Here is a 21,827-nt window from a genome sequence, read left to right as displayed (position 1 = left end):
TACTCACAAGGCAGTGATGCTCACATCCAACTGAAGGAAACAGGCACATAGCAGGCCCTGGTGCATCGTCCGTGAGAGATACACAGTACATGTTTTCTCTTGAGGCACTCCAGTCATGTCTTGTCATCCTTCAGATACACACCCTGCCTCTTACTGGTCCTCTTAAGACTATATTAAACCATTGTTTAATAAGTCTGTGTAAGGTAAAAGGATGGTACACATATGTGCGGTTGTGATTGTTATTCTTGCTAGTGTTCTCCGGATGACTTGCATACATACTGAGGAGTTACATAAGCAGAAATCCCAGCCAAAGGGCCTTTGTCCAAAGCCAGACTTTCTTTGGGTTCCAGGAAGTTAGAGAGTTGGATTTCAGTTCATTGTCAACTTGCCAAGAAAGCAGACCATGGGTACAAAGGGCCTCCCTCAGACAATGATTACCACTCTTGAAACACTCAGAGCTGCAGTGGTCTCTTTGTTTGGATGCTGGAAAGCCAGGCATGGCCTTCCCATGTCACAGGATTAGAGCAGTTGAGCAGCCTTCCCAGGACCTGCACAGCGGGGTCCCCAGAGGAGCCATTCCTCAGGCAGCATCTGCCATATGAAGCCCAAAAAGGTACCTGCACCTAGAGCCTCAACTCTTCTCCTAAAAGAGGATTTCAGAATTTTGATGGTTAGATATTTAATAGTATTTATTAATGGGTAGACCTTTATTTATGAAGGTTGATTATTAATAACCTTCATACTGTTGACATTCTTAGCTAGATAATCTGTGGCAGAGGTCCTGTACGTTATAAGATGGTTAGGAACACCACTGCCTGCTTCTCACTACATACAAGAGTCATCCTCCCCTTTGCTCCCAGGTCCAAGTAAGTTGTCCCATTGTGTGACAACTAAAAATGTCTCTAGACATTACCAGGTCTTCTTTATCAGAGCTGGGTGTCTAGGGGTTAGACCTGGGTCCTTGCACATAGTGGCCATGTGTTCTACCTTTGATCTGTATCCCCAGGCTGAGAACTACTGTCCTAGAACATTAAGTGAATGCCAAAATCATTGCCTTGTGTGGTTTCCAGGGCCTAAACAGACAAAAAAGAGAGTGTCACTAAAGGTACACAGCTGGGCCGGCCATAGGCCTCTCAGTGTGGCAGAGTTAGGAGTAAGGGAAAGAGAAGAGACCAGGAGCAGGCCGTAAGCTCTACCCTGCTACACCATCCTATACAGAACTCAAAGTCCAAGAATCCTACATTTGAACTTGCCCTTTGGTGACTTGTAAAAGTATATTTGTTAAGGCAAGATGTTAGGATATAATTTTGACATACGACATTGATTTGGAGGAGGGCATATGCCATCTAAATGTTTAATGTATCAGACAATTTATCCCAACTTTGATATTCCTAAGTCTCACGGCTTCGAGCTATCCTGACTCTTAATCTAGTCAGAATCCAGTTATTTTGAACTGGGGTTGGAAGGGAGTATGGGACATAGCATGAAATGCTTGCCCTTATTCCAGACTGCTTCCACTGAGAGCCATTGTCTCCAGAAGTCAACAGAATCCTAGAGCAGTTCAGGCTCCCCTACTGTTGCAGGCTGGATTATGGCTTGAGTCTGGACTCTCAGAGTAGGGGTGGTCCATCCAGAGACACTAGTTTCCTCAGGAATGATGGTAAGGTTGTTTTTGTGGTTCACTGGTCATAGGGCCAGGCAGGTGCTGTCCCATGAGCTACATGCTCGGCTCTGTTCTCACTTCTGATTTACCCAGTCCAGCCTCAAACTGAGTTGTAGTTCAAGTAGGCCTTGGTCTGTGATGCTCCTCCGTTAGCCTCTGGAATGGCTGGATTACAGACCTATTCCTGGCTTGCCTCAGCAGGCTTCCATGTAGTTGTATTCGGAGATCTCTGTGGAGTAAGGGGTGAGTAGAGGTAGAGCAGGAACTCACACTTACATTTCCAGTTTTTCCTCCTTCTTTTGTGGAGATAATTCTTCCATGTCTCCTTTTGCTTCACCTTTCTCCTTCCCTAAAGTACTTTCCTCCTGTGACTCACGTTTCTGTCTTAGCATTCTCAGTCGTTTGTGGATTTTGCATAAATCTGCAGATCACAAACCACAGAAGGACTGTCACCAAGGCCTTTGCCCCAATGTCCTTGGTAAGGACAACATCAAAACTCCGAAGATAAACTGCACACGGGTATTGTCTTCTGTTGTAAAGAGTTTTCTGTGAGCATGTGTTTTTCCTCCCGGCCCCAGGCTCTCAGAAATAATGACTCTGAAACTCAAATATATTTACAAATACCTAGGCCATATAGCTAGGCATCTTCCCTGACTATTTCATAACTTAATAATCCATTTATTCTATTCTGTATTCTGTTATGTGGCTGTTTACCTGGTCCTTAGTTACATGCACCCATCTTCCTCTGTGTCAGGGCTGAATCTCCCTATACTTGGCTCTATCCCAGAATCTTTCTGCCTACCAGATGTCCCACCTTCTATTTTAACCTTTCCTATAGGATGTAGATTTTTTATTGACAGGTGATATATCCATCCATACATAAGATATTGTCACTACAGTCTTCTAAAACTAAGGGACAAATACACACAGAACTAGAGCACAGTGAGACAGCCAAAAGTGTCATTAGTGCTATGTGCGTACATTTCAATGTAAATAAATTTTTTAAAAAACTAAACATCTGGGCGGTGGTGTCACATGCCTTTAATTCCAGTACTGGGAAGACAGAGGCAGGAGGATCTCTGAGTTTGAGACCAGTTGTGTCTACAGAGTGAGTTCCAGAACAGGCAAGTTTACACAGAGAAAGAGAAACCTTGTCTCTAAACCCGCCGCCCCCCCCCCCCCGACCCACTATCCACACACACACACACAAAAAAAACAAAAACAAACAAAAAACCTAAACAATCAAAAATAAGCATAAATGCTAAGATTAAACCAGAGAGGCTCGAAATATCTGAGACATTTTTTGAAAGTTAGCAATGAGGTGGTTGGGGCAGGGACATAGGGGAGGAGAGGAGACAGGACAGGATGGTACAGAACAAAATGAATTCACATTGTTAAGCAGGAGTAAACACTCTGGACTAGCAGTTTACAAATGAATTGAGATTTAGATGAGTAGTTAGGTATCTTGGCAATGAAACATATCATAAGCACTCTGTTCGGAAGTCCTAGTTTGGTTTCAGATGGTCAGGAGCCCCTGCATCACCTTGAATCAAGTTGTTAGTCAAAGGCACCTGGGTAGAGCAGGTGTCAGCCTGGCTCACATCAGTCACTGTAGCAACTTAGGCGTCTCTAAATTAAAATGTGGATGTGTAGATTTGTATCATCAATGCATATTACACTGCTGTAAGATAGATAAGAAGCTATCAGTGAAAACCGAAACAGCAAAAGGAAGTTAGCAACTGGAAATAGGCCACCACTCTGGCACCTTGTGTATGTAGGATGCCTGTCAGGGTGCCACATGCCACATCTTGCATATGGAGGGCACAGGACAGCTTTGTGGAGTTGGTTCTCTTCTACTTTACATGGGTTGTGAGGCTGGCACTCAAGTCAACAGCATTGTTCCTCACATGTGAAAAGAAAACTTTTATATGATTAAGCAAGCATAACAGAGGTTCTGTCACGAGTGCTCAAAGGTATGAGAGGTAAGGAAGGCATGGTGGGCAGCCTAGCAGAGACGGCTTGAGTGTGATTACCTGTGAAGATGGTCACTCCATATCTTCGTGTGTGAATAGAACAGAGACGAGGTGAGGCTGGAGGCAGAGACACCTTTGGGGAAACATGATAAGTTAAGGCCTGGCCTGAAATGGTTACTGGGAAAAAGGTGGAGATAATAAAACTGGAGTCTCACTGTAACAACCTGTGGATATGCGGGGCGAGGGAGACGTGCTGTTTACTATGGGGACTAAGAGGAACCCAGGCTCAACTTAGAATATACATTTCTGGTGTGTAACATACATAAATTCATCAGGCTAGAAGAGTCCATTTGGACACTTGTCTGAGCCCCAGGTTATTTCTTAGTCTGGGCTATATAGGCATACCATGTCTGCCACCCCCTTTAGGGGACATTATGTGCTTCATGGTCTGCCACATCAGTATTAGCCAACTGAGTGCGTGTTATGTTACCTTTTTAATAGTTTAAGTGGTCTCTTTAGAGCAGTGATTCACACACTTTAATGTACATCAGAGTACAGGTGGAGGACCAGTGAGACAGTTCAATAGGTAAAAGTGCTTGCAGTCAAGCCCAAGGACCCGAGTTCAATCCCTGAACTCATATGATGGAATGCAAGTTGTCTTCTAACCCTTACCTACATGCTCTGGCTTATGTGCCCCCCCCCCACACACACACACATTTTTTTTTTAAAGAACATAGATGGAAAGCTTGTGAAAACAAAAGTTGTATGATCACTAATCACCAGGGAATGCAAATCACTCCACAATAGGCAATCCCTTTCCACCTGTTAGGATGGTGGTTCTGGGCGGGCCAGCCATTGTTATTGAGGCTGTAGGAGAGGAGAACTTTCCTACACTGTTGGCAGGAATGATAATAGAAAACAGTATTGAAACCTTGCAGTGTTGGGGGCTGCAGAGATGGCTCCGTGGCTGTTCTTCCAGAGGACCTGGGTTCAAGTCCCAATACCCACATGGCAGCTCACAACTGTCTGTGATTCCAGTTCCAGGCTATACAGGCAGGGCACAAATGTACACGAAAAAAAAAAAAAAAACATTTAAAAACACTTATAAAAAAAACCTTTTAAGTTTTACCATATGGTCCACTGATCCCTCTGCTGGTGAGTTCTTGATGGAATTTAACTTAGTTTCTCATGGAGATATCTGTGCTCCCAAGATCCCGAGACAACCTGCATGTCCATGGGGGATGGACAAAGGGATAAAGAACTTCTGGTGGAGATCTCCCTCTCCCTGTCCCCTCACCTAGAATGCTGCTCGGTCATAGGAAGGAAAATATTGTTACACTAGACAGTGCAGCCAGCCTGCCTGCCGGACACTGCTACCTGAAAGTGGCCACACAACAAAAGACAAAGAACTTCATGCTCGTGGTCATATGTGCAATCTAAAAATAAAGTCAATATGGGATGGTGCACAAGAGGCTGAGGCAGGAGCATTCTGAGATCCAGGGTGGCCTTGACCACTGAGCAAGGCTCTCTGCCTCAAGAAGATCTAAATTAAAGAAAACGTTAACAAACAAGTAGTCAAACAGGTAGAGGAAGAACACAACAGTGGCTGCCACGCATGCTGAGTCCCACGTATGTCAGGGAAGAGGGATGCGGGCTAAAGGGCACATCTTGGACTTGCAGTCTAACAGGGCTATCATTAAGATAAGACTGATAACAACTATGCACTGGGATTAATGCTTCCGAAGTCTCATCACTGACGATTTTATAAATGGTCTCAAAACTGTTACTCAGGTTGAAACAAGGGGTGAGAAATGCACCACAGTAGAATCAGGCATTTAAATCCTTGGTTCCCAGTTGGTGGTTCTGTCTGGGGAGATCTAGATTTAGATGGTGAAGTTCTGTGGGGGGATTATATCACAGGGTGGGCTTTGAGGTTGGATAGCTCGCCTTGCTTCTGTTGGTGCTCTCTGTATGCCTGATGTCACGCCTGTTGCTTGCTGTCAAGCCTCCCCATCATCAGAAACTCTTATCCCTCTAGAAGCATGAGCAAGGTAAAGTCTCTTCTTAAGTTGCTCATGGACTTTTATCACAGCAACAGAAATGTAGCTAATACATTCTGTTTGCTATCATTACATTACCCCACGGTTAACCACATGCTTTTCCAAATACAGCGTTCCCCTCTTACCTACTAAGGCTATACTCCAAGCTCCTCAGTGGACGAGTAGTTGAGGTTGTGAGTAAAACCCTATGCTGGTTTTTTTTTCTATATGTAATATTTAATTTATAAATTAGGCACAGAAAGAAGTCAACAGTTACTAACCATAAATTAGAAAATTCAATTAAGGGCTGGAGAGATGGCTCAGCAGCTAAAAGCACTGACTGCTCTTCCAGAGGTCCTGAGTTCAATTCCCAGCAACCACATGGTGGCTCATAACCATCTGTAATGGGATCCGATGCCCTCTTCTGGTGTGTCTGAAGATAGCAATAGTGTAATGACATATAATAAATAAATCTTTAAAAAAAAAAAAAGAAAGAAAAGAAAAGAAAATTCAATTAAAATAAATATCTTGTGCTTTCTTCTTTTGACTGAGAATCACTTCATGACTTCTCCTGTTTACTTTTCTCCCTCCAGTGTTTGGTCTCAAACCCTGACCTTGCACATCCATGGCCTCTCTACTAGAACCACTGCCCAACATGCTTTGTGCCTTCTCTTTGGCACATGCAGATGTCCAGCTTCACTGTTCTTACAGTTTAGGAGTTACTGAAAGCAGTCACTGGCAGACCTCCACAGGGGATCTGTTAGCAGTGACAGCTACTAAGTGACTAATACCGCGGATTCCACACACATGGGCTGGACAAGAAGATGATTCATGCCCTTGTGGGGCAGAATGAGGCATGTACTTTAATACTTAAGAACAGTTATTGCTGGAATTTTCCATTTAGCATGCTAGACTTCATTGACCAAGAGTAACTGGAACTTCAGGAAGCAAAACTGCAAATAAGGGCAACTAATGTAGTCAGGTCCTCTCTCACAGGGGGACAGCGACGCCACTGGCTGGTGATGAGGCTCAGGGTGGAGTGTATGATTAGCAAGGAGAGGTCCTGAGTTCAGTCTCTAACACAAAAATAGTTTTTATGGCATGGCTTCAAAAGAAAAGGCAAACCTATTTGATTGAACAAGTGTAACCAGATTTCCATTATATGCGGACAAAGTAACTTCTTAGTAATTGAGAGGACAAGTTACTGAGGGAGCCTCAACAGAGAAGCTCATGGTAATAATTGCTTTTCTGTTTATTGAGAAGAAAATTGTTAATTTTATGTGTGTGATTACACACACACACACACACACACATAATCACACAGATGTGTGTGTGTGGTGTGAAGTTCCATCTCCAGAGGAATTCATGTTTTAGAAGTTTTGTTAACATATAATTTACCTATCATAAAATTCACTGTTGTAAGTGTAGGGTTTTAGTTTTGTTGTTGTTGTTGTTGTTGAGTAAATTCAAATGATTGTCTTCTACTAAAATGGTACTTTTAAAATAGATTCACTAGCTCAGGGTAGTGCTAGTGCATGCCTTTAATTCCAGCACTGAGACAGCAGAGACGGGCATTTAATAATTTAATTTAAAATTTAATTTAATTTAATTTAATATGAGTTCAAGGCCAGCCTGGTCTACAGAGTAAGTTTTAGGACAGCCAGGGCTACACAGAGAAACCCTGTCTTGAAAAACAAAATAAAACAGAACCATGTTCACCATGTCAACAGGTTTTTTCATGCTTAACGCATTCTCCCTCCCCAAGCTCCAGGCAACTCCTGACCTGCCCCTTCAAAAGATCCTCACGGTTCCTCTTGTCTTAGCAAAACCTCCCAATGACTGGAGGCAGGTGGAAGCAGTTACCAGCAAGGGCCTCAAACACTTCCCTTACCTCTGTCTTGAATGTGTTGTTTGCTTGTTTGTTTTTTGAGGCAAGGTCTCTACATAGCCCTGGCTGTCCTGGAGCTCATTATGAGGACCAGGCTGGGCTCAGAGATCCATCTGCCTCTGACTCCTGAGTATTGAGGTTAAAGGTGTGTGCCACTATGGCCAGCTTGTTTTGTTGATTTTATTTTTTTAATTTTGCTATTACTTGTTTAAGTGGCCAATCAAAGATCGCTAGGCTGGCATTTTAGGGTTTCCAGGATGCAGGCTAGCTAGCAGCCTCCCCAGGAGTGTGTTCAGTAGCTATTGGAACCACGGAGCAGTGTGATGAGTTCATCTGACGGAGTAGGAGTTCCTTGTGTGCTTAGATCTCCGTGTTCTCTTACTATCAGAGCCTTTCTTTCAACTGCTGTCCTCAAACTGTGGACAGTTCTGTGCCCAGCTACCTGCTGCTTTTCCTTTCCCACTGCCATCAGAGGCCAGGCCCTAGAGGGAGCCATGTCCTAGGTATGTGGTTCTGTCACAGTCAGCTGGCCCAGCATTCATCCACACAGCGTTGTGCACAGCGTTGCCTGGTCTTACTTCTGTTGCCTGAGCTTCTGACCATTTGTCCACCAGGTCCCGTCTCTTTGCTCTACCGACATCCTTCTACCAGTCAACAAAGCATTTTCATATCCTCACAGGGGCCCTCAAAAATGTCAGAGTGGTAGGCCCAGGCCAGGCAGTGCCTCTCAGACTTCTCCGCCTTCACACCTCCCTCCACACCCACCTGCCCTGTTACGGGGTACCAGTTACAATGTTGAAGTGTTTCCATATGGAGCCGCTCCCCGATCTTTTGCTTTTCCCACCTCTACTGTAAACACACCTGCCCTGAAGTTCTCCAGACCTTCTGTTGTTGTATCTCTGGCTCTCAAAACTCCATCAAGAGAAGGTAGGGAGGACCTGCCTGGCTCAGGCCATGTGCCTCCTCCACTGCTGTCTTCCTATTCGCCCGCTTTTGAATGAATGCACAGGCGACCACTCAGCAATCTACACAGCGTCAGACAGCAGGTCCAGGGTAAGACACTAGACTGTGCCTCTAACAGGTTTCCAGGAGCTGCTGCTGGGCGTCCTCCCTTAAAGGGCCATCGCTTTACCTGACTGCCTGACTTCTTTTTTATTGTGTAATTTTCTTCACCCTAACGACTTGATGCCCCTGGTTTGTAGTAGAACCCATTTTCTCTTTCCGTTCCTTTGCTTTCCCCGTCGCTGCTGGAGGAAGCTGAGAGTCTGATGCATTTCAGTCATTTGCTCTTCCCCTGAGCACTTCTTCTGCCTCACTGGAAAGTCCCAGGGCCCTTTTAAGAAAACTAACTCTGGATTTTGGAACCCAAAGGAACTTAGAAAATCTTTGGTCAATAAAAGTTAGGGTGTGCTTCCTAACATCTGCCCCATCTATGAACTGCTGGAGTACTTGAAGGTGGGGGTTCTACAGACTCAGAACCACAGCATCTCCATGACACAAGACAACAAGAGGACATCTGAGAGGAGCCCCAGTGAGGTTCCAGTATTGATGGAGTAGCAGAAGCCAGAGAACAAAAGGAAATATTGTGGACTGCCCTGCGACACAGGACAGCTTTCACAACAAGAGACCCTTACTTAGGTTGTTAGGTGAAGGGCAGGTACAAGGGGAGGGAGACAGAGGTAGGTGGGATTGAGGTGTATGATGTAAAATTCACAGAAGACCAATAAAAAGTTAAAATAATAATAAATAAAACAAGATGTTAGCATTCCTGATTAATTTTAATTTTTTTTTTAATTAAAAGAAAAAGATGGGTATGGTGAATTGAATTAGAAATGTCCCTCATAGGCTCAGATATTTGAGCACTTGGTTCCCAGTCAGGGTGCTGTTTGGGGAGAGTTGGGTGATGCTGCATTGCTGGAGAAAGTGTGTCACTGGCGAGGGTCTTGAGATTATTCAGTCTTGTCCTGCTTCCAGGGTTGTTTTTCCCTGTGAGTTCCTCTAGCTGCCATGCCCCACCCTCTCTCCAAGATGGGCTCTTACCCTCTAGAACCATAAGCCAAAATACACTCCTTTTTATATAAGTTGCCTTGGTCATGGTGTTACCTATCATAGCAACTAAGAAGTAACTAATACTTATATAGGGTAACTCTACAAGTCACTGTCCAGACTGGGACTTTGGAGTCAAATGAGTGGCTGATGATGATAATACATGTTCAGCTCAAGTGTGGATGGCACCTCATGCAAAGACCTAAGGAAATCATGTTTGGCATTCAGTGTACTTACCTCTTTGTTCTGGAGCGGAGTTTCATGGAACACAAATTAAACTTGGAAGTGAAAAGGTACCAGAGAATAGGATTTTTTAAAAAATACAATGGTTTAATAATTTTAGAACATCATTCTCATTGTGCACATTTGGAAATTTCCACCTGATGCCCAGAGACCCTAACCAACCAGAAAACAGAGTAAAGCCAGTCTGCCTCCGTCTGACAGAAGCCCCCCATCTCTACTGGAAATTACCCTATGCCACATCTCCAGATGTCTTTTTACAGACATACCCACAGCAATATTCTCATGTGCTCAGGAACCAGAATGCCAGCTGCAGCCTCATGGGACGTCTGTGTTATTCACATCTGTCTTCTTCATCCTCATCTGTCTGGTTTCTTGTACCACCCATCACCCACAGAGCTGCATGCAGTTCGCTCCTTGCCACTGCCCATCATGACGACAGCTAATCCCATGCCACGAGGCTGCTTCCAGATGCTCTCCACTTCTCTGGGACTGGAACATGACTGGTTTTTGTACTGTGCAGAGAGGGCCAGCCCTCTTCTAGGCAGCTTGACACACCGTCTCCTGGGGTGTAATCTCGGTGCAGCTAGAGGCAACACGGACAGGATTAACTGGTGATTAGGCTGTAGGATTCAAGAAGAAAGGAGTCAGCGTTGACTCCTTGGTGAGGTAGAAGGGACTGTTAGTAATTAAGGTAGTTGAGAAGGCGTAAGTAGGACAGGTTGAGGAAAGAATGAGTTTCAATTTGGATATATTAGATTTTGAATGTCTCTAAAAAGCCTGTGGTGGGCCTGCCTTTTTACCTAAGCACGTTTCCCACAGACCTTTTGAGTATTAAGGGTCTTCCCTTTCCAGCAGTCAGGGAGGCACTGTTGCTTACCTGTCAGCATCTCCCCATTTATCCCACACTGGCAGGTTTGGTCCTGTTGTCTGCCCTCCTTCTGTGACTGAAGATCTTGTGCGTCTAAACCCACCAAAACTCATCCCCTTCTGATCACCAGTAATCAGTGAGCTTGTGAGCCACCTAATTCAGGTCCTCAAGACAGAAGGAGAACCACTTTGAAGCTTTCAGGAAATGTTCTTTTTCTTAAATGAAGATGAACAAAACGAAGAGTTACACTGGCTTCTTCTCACGCCCCAGGGCAGCCTTCTTGGAGACATGATAGAAATTAACTTCAGTAAAACGAGCCAAGAATGTTGCAGCTGAAAGACACTGTCTTCCCAGCCTATTCATTATCTAAGGTGAGGCCTGCCCTCCTATGGATGCTTTCAGGAGATAACACACCACTTTGAAATAAGGTTTCTTCATTCGCTTGTGGAAGAATCCCAGTTGGTAGATCAAGAGGGAGACTATCGTGGCTTGTCTGTTCTTGAAGGTTTTAACTGGATGAAGAGGGAATCAGAGATCACAGATACAGGCAGTAGACTAAGACAGTGTCTAACTGGACAGCAGATAAGAAGGATGGTTTCTGGAATAAGATGCTCTACTGGTGTGTGGACTTGCATAAGAAACTACTTGTTTGGCACAGAGGTGTTTCATTTGCTTTGACAGAGAAGACAGGTGTTTTACACTGTGCTGGTCACCATCCCATTGTCTCCTGTCAGCTACCATCCCCTTCAGATACCTTGCTCTTCTTTGACTCTCAGCCCATGAGCTATCTTCACACTCCTTGTGTTGTTTTTACATGCACAGGTCAGACAGATGTCATGATCCCATTTTAAAACTAGAGGTTTAAAATGACAGATTCATGAAAATAATCACAACCTGGAAATGATAGTGACCAGGCCTGATCCAGGTTTCCTGAACTCAAGGCCTGTGTTCTTTAAAGTGTGTGATGAGGTTTGTTTCTGTCTAAAATAAACTCTAGTTATTGTTCTTACTTGTTTGTTTGGTTAGTTGGTTGGTTGGTTTTTCAAGAAAGGATTTCTCTGGGTAGCTCTGACAGTCCTAGAACTTCCTCTGTAGACCAGGTTGGCCTCGAACTTACAGAGATCCACCTGCCTCTGCCTCCCTCATTGCTGGGATTAAAGGCGTGCTCCAATACTGCCCTGCAATTACTCTTATTTTGCATAGTAAGTCTGAGTAAATCAAGTAGACTTCATAAGACTCCTGTGGGTCTTGATTCAACAAGAAGCCATGCATGCTGTTACTGTGAGAATGTCAGCGTTCTCACACTAACCAAAATAATGTTTCTTTCCATGCCGCTTGGTTGGCATTCTCTTTCCCTTTCCAGTTCTTCCAGGGTTAATCTTCTGCTGGATTAGATAGCATAGGGTTCCCCCAAATTGAGCGTGATTCTTTTTAAAGATTTATTTATTTATTTTATGTATGTGAGTACAGTGTCTTCAGACACACCAGAAGAAAGCATCAGGTCGCATTACAGATAGTTGTGAGCCACCACGTAGTTGCTGGGAATTGAACCCAGGAAGAGCAGTCAGTGTTTTTAATGGATGAGCCATCTCTCCAGCCTGTGTGATCCTTTTTTAAAAACTCTTAACAGTTACCTTGAACCTCTAACACTTGCATTAACTTTTCATAGACCAGAGTAATTGGCAGCTTTGCCTTTTGGGGGAATTTCCTTTATTTATTTATTTATTTATTTATTTATTTATTTATTTATTTTGGAATAAAGACTCGGGAATGAGTGTAAAGTGAGAGAGACCTATAATTCAGCTTTCCTGCAGGAGACAAGTCTGACCAGTTTGGCAAGGTGAGAAAGCTGGTTCCAGAAGGAGCCTAGAGTGCTGCTTTGTTTATTTCTGAAAGTGAAAAACATTCCAGAAATGTTAATAAGTTTTTTTAAAGAGTGGAGCATATTTTAAGTGTGCCAGGAGTCTTAGCTCTAACAACTGTTTGAGGGGAAACGTTGTTTATCTTATAATTCTTTGTGTGCAGTTTTAGAACGAAAAAGAAAGCCCTGAGATTGACCAGGAGCCCTGAGCACAAGGACTCACCTCTCCATGTCTAATGATTTTCAGTTGCAGGGTTTTGTGTTTCCTTCTGTTTTGTTTTTCTCTCTCTTGAAGATGACAAATAACTTGAAGTTTGAGTTTCCTAGTTGTGTCCTGAGAAATGACCGTGCACTGCGCAGATGAGATGGCTCAGTTGCACCAGGCACTTGCCACTAAGCCTAAAGACCTGAGTTTACCCTGGAACCCTTGTGGTAGAAATAAACTGACTCCCACACGCTTGTCTCTGAGCTCCACCCAAGTACTGTTGCATGTGTGTTCCCCCCTCCACACACACACACACACACACACACACACACACACACACACCACATGCACACACACAGGAAGGGAGAGAGGGGAGCAGGAAGAGAGAGAGAAGAGAATGAATGCATATAAAAAGAAACACTTTAAAGAGGAACATCCACACGCCTGTAGTTTGGAGCAGTGTACACTATTCTCTTACTCTTCTGGAGGTCAGAAGTCCCATGCGGCTCTCACTAAGCTCAAGTCAAGCTGATTTCATGCTCGTGTCCCTTGCAGAGTCTCTTAGGAAGAGTCCATTTCCTTCCCTTTTCCAATACTGTGGCCTTTGCTGTGTTTTCAAGGGCAAAGCCAGTACACTTGACCCATTTTCACATTGAATTACTCTCATACACACACACACACACACACACACACACACACACACACATTCATGCACTCAAGTGTGGAAACCCTGGGTGTCATTCTTAGAAATGCCATCCACCTCCTTTGAGATAGGTTTTCTTATTAGCTTGGAGCTTACCAACTAGTCTAGACTGGCTGGCCAGAGAACCACAGGGATCTTCTGGTCTCTACCTCAACAAAGTTGGATAACAAGGGTGCACTACCCACCATGTCTGACATTTCACATGGGAGCTCGGGATCAAAGTCAGGCCCTCGGTTGTAAGGCAGGCACGGCACGTTATAGATGGTGCTACCTCCCCAGTGCCACCTCTCATAGTTCCTACAAACCCTTGTCACGACACTGGGTCCACGTGACCACTCCAAGGAACACTGTGTAAAGCCATCTGATTAGCAACCATCGTCAACTCTAATTTCCCTTTACCCTAACTTCGGGGTTGGGGAAATAAGGTATGGGCAGAGTTGGGACTCACTATCTTGTCTGTCAGATTAGGTAATTTCTTATATTTCTTTCAGTGTAAATATTACAATAAAGAATATACTACTTTTTATTGTGACTTTGAAGTATAAAAAATAATGTCCATATAGCTAAGTTTTAAGTGAATCAATGGAATGATACTTTACTTATGGTTATTCACACAGTTTAAAAACCAAAGAATAGAAAGGACTAGGCTGAAGGCCGTGCTCCTGGCCATGCTTCCAGTTGTGCTCCCAGTCATGCTCCCATCCCTAGCTATGTGGATGTTGCATTCTTAACTGATCCCCTTGTGTTACTTTTCTGTTGTTTCCATAATGTTACAACGAATGAGATGGTTTCTAACAACAAAAGTGTATTCTCTCATAATTCCATGTCATTAGAGTGATTGTCCCTCTGCAGGCTCAAGGAGAGAATCCTTTGATCCTTCCAGAGTTTTGTGTCTCTAGTTCTTCCTTGACTTGTGTCCCCATCACTCCCTAATAGTGAATTCCCTTTCTATAGGTCTCTGTCTTCATTCCTACGTGTTGTCTCTGCTTCTTGTGAGGATACCAGTCATTAGATCCGATAGATGACTCTGCCTGAACTATTTCATCTTCAAATGCCTGATTCTCAAGTCAGGTCACCTTTATAGCACAATTCAGTGTATTGCAACTGTTGTTGGACCTGTGGCTGGTTTAGTTGTCTGGTGTTGGGGCAGAGCTGCATGCTTTCTCTGGATCTGTGTGTATATTCGTCTGCACTGTGCATGTTTTCTTACTGTAAAATGCAAGCAGCTAAAAGTCCATATGGTGCTGGGTAGATTCCTTCTAAGTTACCCTTCAGAATGTTTGTGTGTGTTTCCAATCCTCCCTTCTGAATTTCTGTCCGAGAGCTGGGAAATTGGCTTCATTTTTAATTTCCGTGTCTTTGATTATTCACTTGATAGTGAACAAATGTAGCCCATCATCTCTGTGTGCTGGGCATTTTCTGCCAGAGCACATGTTAACCTGTTTGCTGATGGTGTGTAAGATGTTTTCTATTCCTAGCTGGGTTGCTGTGTGTTCTGTTTAATCTATGTTAGCTGTTTCAGATGCTTACCTTGTGTATCACTGCTCCTCGTTGTTCTCTCACTGGGATGGAATCTGATCCTCACATAAGCTTGCAGAAATAGATTATGTGAAATTATATCTGTATAGAGAAGAGGTATTAGGTCCAGAGCATTGAACGATCTGATGCAGCTGTGCTTCGAGTGTGGGAAGGAAGCACTTGATGCTTATGTCTGTGGTTAGCATGGCGCTAGAGTGTCACAGAGACGTGTGAACAGTGACACTGAACATAAGGTGAGTTGAAAGTTGAAAGTATGTCAGGAACCGACTTTATTTAAATCGTGAGGACACAAAAATCTCTTGCCCTATTTGTTCTGTTTACTGTTTGTTTATTGTTTGTTTCTTGGTTGGTTGGTTGGTTGGCGGGTACCATGCAGGAAGAGCTGCAGTGGGCAAGAGTAACAGCCCACTGCCTTACTCTGCTGCAGAGGGTGCGCTCTGGTGAGGCAAGGCCCCAAAGGCTTTACCCCAGGACTGCCTTTTGCTGCTGGTGTTTGTCATTGCCACACTCCTCATTTATGTGGCTTGGTGTGAGTGGATACCAGGAGACCCTTGCTGCCGATAGCCTGGTATGATTACTTCCTTAGCTACCCTGGAACTCACTGTGTAATGAGGCTGGCCTCAAACTCACAGAGATCTGCCTGCTTCTGTCTGCCTCCTTGTCCTATTTCTAATAAGAAGACTTCATTTAAATTGACAAGCCAGTGACACATGTCCAATAGACTTCCTGGCCATCCTGGCTTTCTTTTCTCAACACAGACTTTACTTTTAGTTAAGGATTCTGAGAGATGTTAAAAGAGAGGAAAACAACCCACAGAATATAAATACAAAAATAAAGAGAAAACCCATACAGAAGAACTATGAAAATAAGAGAAAACAGTTCATAAAAGTGCAACAGCAAAGCCTTCTCTATCCATGATTATTTTAAATGTAAAGGTTTAAATTCATCAATCCGAAGACATAGACTAGCTGAATGGATTTAAAAATAAAAAGCTAAACTATATGCTTTCTATAAGAAGCTCACTATGGATTAAGGACACAAGGAAGCTAAAGGGACAGGAGAAGATATCCCCAAAGAGATCAAGAGTGGCTATACTTACATCAACAAAATAGATCTTAGGTCAGAAGCTCACAAGAGACAGAGGTATAATTTAATGATAAAGATGTCAGCATACTAGAAAGATACAACAGTTGTCAATCCATGTGTTCCTCACCTCAGAACAGCAAAATGGAAAAGGAAGAACAGGTGTAACTAATATGGTGATTTGATTATTAGGATTAGTTATCAGAGCCAGATGACGTCATTGATAAATGCTCCCAAATATTTAAAGAATTACTAGTGCTGATCTTTCTTAATCTCTTCCAGAAGAAACATGAATTAAAAAAAAAAAAAAGAAACCTACCAGGTGGTGGTGGCGCACGCCTTTAATCCCAGCACTTGGGAGGCAGAGGCAGGCGGATTTCTGAGTTCGAGGCCAGCCTGGTCTACAGAGTGAGTTCCAGGATAGCCAGGGCTACACAGAGAAACCCTGTCTCGAAAAACAACAACAAAAAAAAAAAAAGAAAGAAAGAAACCTTTCAGACTCATTTCATGGGACCAATATTACCCAGAACCAAAGTCAGACAAAGATATTTGAAGAAAAAAAAATCTATAGACCAGTATCCCTGAAGAATATGGTGTCAACTTTAAAAAAAAAAAAAAGCCCTCCACAAACAGTCCCAGTGCGGATACGCCTGTACATAAAGGTCACACACCATAATCAACAAGGACTTCTCCATGGGCTATCAGGGTGCCTCAGCATATGGAAATTATAATAAAGGACAAAAATAACACAATCATAGCAATACATGCAGGAAAAGCATTTGACAAAAACACTTTCAAGGTAAAGAAAGTTTCAAGAGGTTTTTTTTTTTTTTTTTTTTTTTTTTTTTTTTTTTTTTTTTTTTTTTTTTTTTTTTTTGAGAGACAGGGTTTCTCTGTGTAGCCCTGGCTGTCCTGGAACTCACTCTGTAGACCAGGCTGGCCTCGAACTCAGAAATCCGCCTGCCTCTGCCTCTCAAGTGCTGGGATTAAAGGCATGCACCACTGCCTGGCAAGTTTCAAGAGGTTAAAAACAGTAGAAAGTACCCAGTCCATACAGCAAGCTTGGTGATGAAAACCAGAAGGCTTTAAACCAGACGAGGAACAGGGTAGGTACCATCTTGAGCTGCTCCTGTTCTAGCCAGCCAACACTGTACTGGAAGCCATTTATTTCTTTACTTAAAACAAGGTCACACTCTACTGTCCAGGCTGGCCTTGAACTTGGATAGTCTTGTCCGGCCTCCTGAGTGCTGGGATTATAGACGTGGGCCACCATGGAGACTAGAATATTGAAGAGCTGTCCACACTTCCGTGTTCATGACAGCACTGCTCACAACTGAGACATTAAGCCTATCAGAAGACAAGGAGACGAAGGCCATGGATGAGTACATACAACGGGGTGCCACTCAGCCTTCTAAAAGGATTCAGGACCAGTAAGATGGCTCAGAGGATAATGGTGCATGCTTCAGTGCCTGACAACCTGAAGTCCACCCCTAGACCCCACAAGGTAGCAAGCACACACACAAATACGTTTTTAAAAACTGAAAACTCTACAATATAAAACAATATAAATGAACCTTGTGAACACTGTGTCAAATGAAACAAGTCTGTCACAGAAGTACTGTGAGTCCATTTACAAGTCTATATGAAAGAGGCAGATTCATTTGAATTGGAGGTGCAGTGAGCTTTCTCATCTTCTAGGAATGATATCTAGAGGCACAATATGTAATCCAGTGTTCTGAGAGCAATGGCCTTTCCTACACCACCTCCAACAAAACAAAGCTGTTCGAACCCTGTTTAGAACATATAAAATTGATACCTTAAGCTGGCTGTGGTGGCACTTGCATATAATCCTAGCACCCTGGAGACAGAGGCACAAGACTGGGATAATAAAATCTGTTCCCCCAAGACACAAGGGAAACCCATGCTTACCTTCCTGCCAGGTTAACTCTGAATGTGTATCACTCTTTTAAGTTTTTAGTGGCTTGTTGTGTTTATGTTAAATGTGTTTAAACACTACTTTGGCCCCTAATTTAGGAAAGAAAGGCCCAGAGATGTCATCAATGCTTCTCACACATACATATATCATACATACATACAAACATACATACATGCATACATACATACAAACATACTTACATGCATGCATGCATGCATACATGCATACATACATACATACATACATACATACATGCATATATACAATCACCCGGAGCTCTGACAGTGCAGTTGGCTGCAGCCCACTTGGAGTGCTGGCAGGGAGGGTAATGCACCTCCAGTAAGCTCCAGTGGTGGTCTTGCTGGGTTAGGGCACACTGTGAGTAGGGAAACAAACTGAGTGGCAAGTGGTTTCCCTCTGAACGACCACGCCATTGAATCTCAGCTCTCAAGTGGAGTTAGCTTCCCGCAGTGGTTAGGTAACCTGTTACATAACAGCTGCTACAATGCACCATTTGACTCTTGCCACAAAGAGATGGTTAGAAAGCATCCCTCCAGGTACTGCAAGTCTCCCTCCTCCATTCTGGAGCCTGAGGCCACCACAGGTTTGTTCTGTTCTCTCAGTCCGTGAGTAGTCCTCTTATGTCAGAATCCTTTGTGCTTGGCTCAGCACTCAGCATTTGACCCTCAATATCCTCTAAAAGGCTGTGTGTGTGTGTGTGTGTGTGTGTGTGTGTGTACACAAGAGTGTGTACAGTGGCACATGTATCAAGGAGCCCATGTGGAGGTCAGAAGAAAACTTTCCGGAGTCACTTCCCCACTTCACAATTGATTCCAGGGATAAGGCTGAGGTATTAGGCTTGTGTGGCAAATGCTTTTCTCTGTGTCTACCAGTGGTGGAGGGGACAGATTGTTATGACTGCCTCTACAGCTGAGGAGACAGACTCCAACTCATGCCGTGTATGCCTGAGCTTGGACTCCTAGACCTCCAGCTCTGTCTGCTGAGGAGACCTGTGGAGCCTGTTTATTGAGTTTCAGGAGTGCAGCCAAGACCCTGGTTCTGTTGTCTGTTTTCCCACACTGGACTCTGTGTGGCAGGTGTGTGTGTTCTTATGTGTGTGTGTGTGTGTGCTGATGTGTGTTTATGTGTATATATATATATATATATATATATATATATATGAACCACGCCTTAAGTGACACAGAAAGTCTTTACTCCACATGATCTGGGGCAAGTCAGGACTTCCTTGGTCCACTCAAACCCAGTTCTTGCTCCATGGACCACATCTGTCTCCCGGACATTTGCCTGAAGAAGGGCTGACAATTGCAACTGTGGGTCCTGAAGCATCTCTCAAGGACCTGACAGCCATTCTTAGGAAATAAGGCCTCAGTCTCCAGGACCCTGAGAGGTTGGAAGTGTAATTTTGATAATTACTCAACAAGCACAGTTGTCCATTCATTCATTCATTCATTCATTCATAAACCTTTCCACCCTCTCTCTTTCCATATCACACATGATTTACTACCCCTCGCCTCGGTCCTCACCTCTCCCCACGTCATCTGGCTCCTTTCTTCTTTCTGGCCTCCACAGAGATCACATCCACTTAAACATAGAAATCGAAAAATTTGAATCTACGGTCTGAAAACGTACAACATCTGTCATCCAGGCCTGGGTTACTTCGCTCAGTATAATATTGTTCAGTTCCATCCATCTCCCTGCAAATTTTATACTTTTTTCTTTACAACTGAGTGAACCTCTGTTGTGTGCTCCAGTTTCATTATCCATGAATGAATGTTCACGGTGAATATCTAAGTGATTCCATTTCCTAGGTATCGTCGCCAGCAGCAACGGACGTGAATGTGCTGGTGTCTCTGTCACAGGGTGTGTGTCCTTTTGGTACTTGCCTGTGAATGGTAGAGCTGGGTAGTTTGGGTTTTAGCTTTCTGAGCTGGGTAGTTTGGGTTTTAGCTTTCTGAGCCGTCTCCACCCTGATGTTCACAGCGCTGCATCAGTTACACATTCGTCAACAGCGAACTTGCTCTTCCCACATGCTCACCAGCGTCTCTGCCCTTTGTTTTCTTTATCGCTCTTCTTACTAGGGTGACACGGAGTCTCCAAGTCGTTGTGGTTTGTACTTATCTGACGGGTAAGGATGCTGAACACTTTACACATGTTATTTCTTTTGAGAACTCTTTTTTCAAGTCTATAGCGCAGTTTACAAATTGAGTTATTTGCTCTCTTGCTGCTCAGGTTTTTTGTTTTGTTGGTTTGGTTGCTATTGTTGTTTGTATTTAGTTCTTTGTATATTCAAAGTATTAGTCCCCTGTCAGATGTATAGCTGTCAGATGTATAGATGTAAGATTCCCCCCCCCATTCTGCAGGCTGTCTTTTTTTTGTTTGTTTGTTTTGTTTTGTTTTTTGAGACAGAGTTTCTCTGTGTAGCCCTGGCTGTCCTGGAACTCACTCTGTAGACCAGGCTGGCCTCGAACTCAGAAATCCGCCTGCCTCTGCCTCCCAAGTGCTGGGATTACAGGCCTGCGCCACCACCGCCCGGCTCTGCAGGCTGTCTTTTCACTTGATTGACTGTCTTCTTTGCTGTGCAAAAGCTTTTTAATTTCATAGTCTGGCCCTCTTGATCCACCTTCACCTGCCTCCTATGTATTGAAACCACAGGCATGTGCCGGCTCCCTGGCGTTCTTCCCACTAACTGGCCTCTGTTGTGCTGGGGCTTCAAGCAGCCGGGAAAGCGCTCTAGCAGTGAGACACATCCCAGCCCCTCTTTGGACTCCTTATCTCTTTGACTCAGAGCCCCACGCCCCACCCCAGTTACTCACTTTTCATTGGCTTTAGAAGCCCCTCATTCTGGCCGTTGCTTGCTTACGTTTGATAAGCCACCACTGGCTTTGCTGTAGATGGAATCTCTGAAATGTGGTTTAGGATGGATTAATGCCTAAGTTTCCTTTCAGGAACGTGAAGGACTTTTTAATAGGAACTGCTGACTTTCATCTGGGTCTGTTCAGGTCTGTGATGGGTGACCTTTTGATGTCAGGAGACTGAAAATGATATTCTTAGGTCCTGATGATACTGTGGCTTCTTCCTCTTCCCCCTTCCTTCCCTCTTCTTTCTTTTTTTCTTTTTCTTTGTTTTAATTGTTGTTGTTGTCTCGTGTAGCCCAGGCTGGCCTCAAACTGTTAGTCCTCCTACCTCTAGCTTCAGGGACTAGAATTGTTGGTGTGTGCCATCACTCGGGCCCTTTTCCTCTTGTGTAGCTCATGACAACCACAGAACTTGATTACAGACATACAGACCATGACTAACTCGCCTCCAGTCACCTACCCCATTACCCAAGTCGCATGCTGCTTTGCCTTGTAAGTATGCTGCTCTCCACCGTCTGGGGCATGGTTGAGGGCTGAGTCTCCCCTCGAAATCTTCTACCTCCTCTCAACAGCACCACCCTCTGGAGACCAGGCTGTTAACACAGGAGCCTTTGGGAGGCAGTCCGGAGCCCAGCCGGTTTCCCTGGAAGACTGGAGAACTGAAATCCTAAAAGTGGGCAGAGGGTAGGCTTAGAACTAGAAATGTGCTAGGTCCTCCCAGAGGCTAGCCCAGCCCCCGCCGTTTACTTCTCTCTCTCCCGGGCCTTCTGTTTGAAGCCCTGCCCCTGTGGAGAAATGCAGGTCTCTTCTGTGCCATCACCACTCCATGTTTGCCTTTCATTCCCCTCCTGCTCCTCTAGATGATAAACCTTGGCTTCTTTCCTGTTGAACTTTGCCCTAATGG

At 44.1% G+C, this 21,827-nt stretch overlaps 2 long non-coding RNA genes across 2 annotated transcripts in view; one reads left to right on the top strand and one right to left on the bottom strand.

Annotated features, from left to right (window-relative positions):
- Positions 1–423: 423 nt before the first annotated feature.
- Positions 424–21,827, top strand: part of LOC143444088 (uncharacterized) — a 30,617-nt gene continuing 9,213 nt past the window's right edge. Inside the window, exon 1 of the long non-coding RNA XR_013113640.1 lies at positions 424–613. This is a non-coding gene — a long non-coding RNA (uncharacterized LOC143444088). The remainder of the gene's footprint in view (positions 614–21,827) is intronic.
- LOC143444089 (uncharacterized) lies at positions 9,900–21,752 on the bottom strand. The gene is made up of 3 exons (XR_013113641.1): positions 19,592–21,752; positions 15,020–15,109; positions 9,900–10,435 (listed from the first exon to the last, which is right to left on the bottom strand). It is a non-coding gene; the product is annotated as an uncharacterized LOC143444089 (long non-coding RNA).

Source organism: Arvicanthis niloticus, chromosome 12, assembly GCF_011762505.2.
Source record: "Arvicanthis niloticus isolate mArvNil1 chromosome 12, mArvNil1.pat.X, whole genome shotgun sequence".
Lineage (NCBI taxonomy): Eukaryota > Metazoa > Chordata > Mammalia > Rodentia > Muridae > Arvicanthis > Arvicanthis niloticus.
Note: the sequence above shows the minus strand (reverse complement) of the source record. Positions and strands in the feature narration are given on the sequence as shown.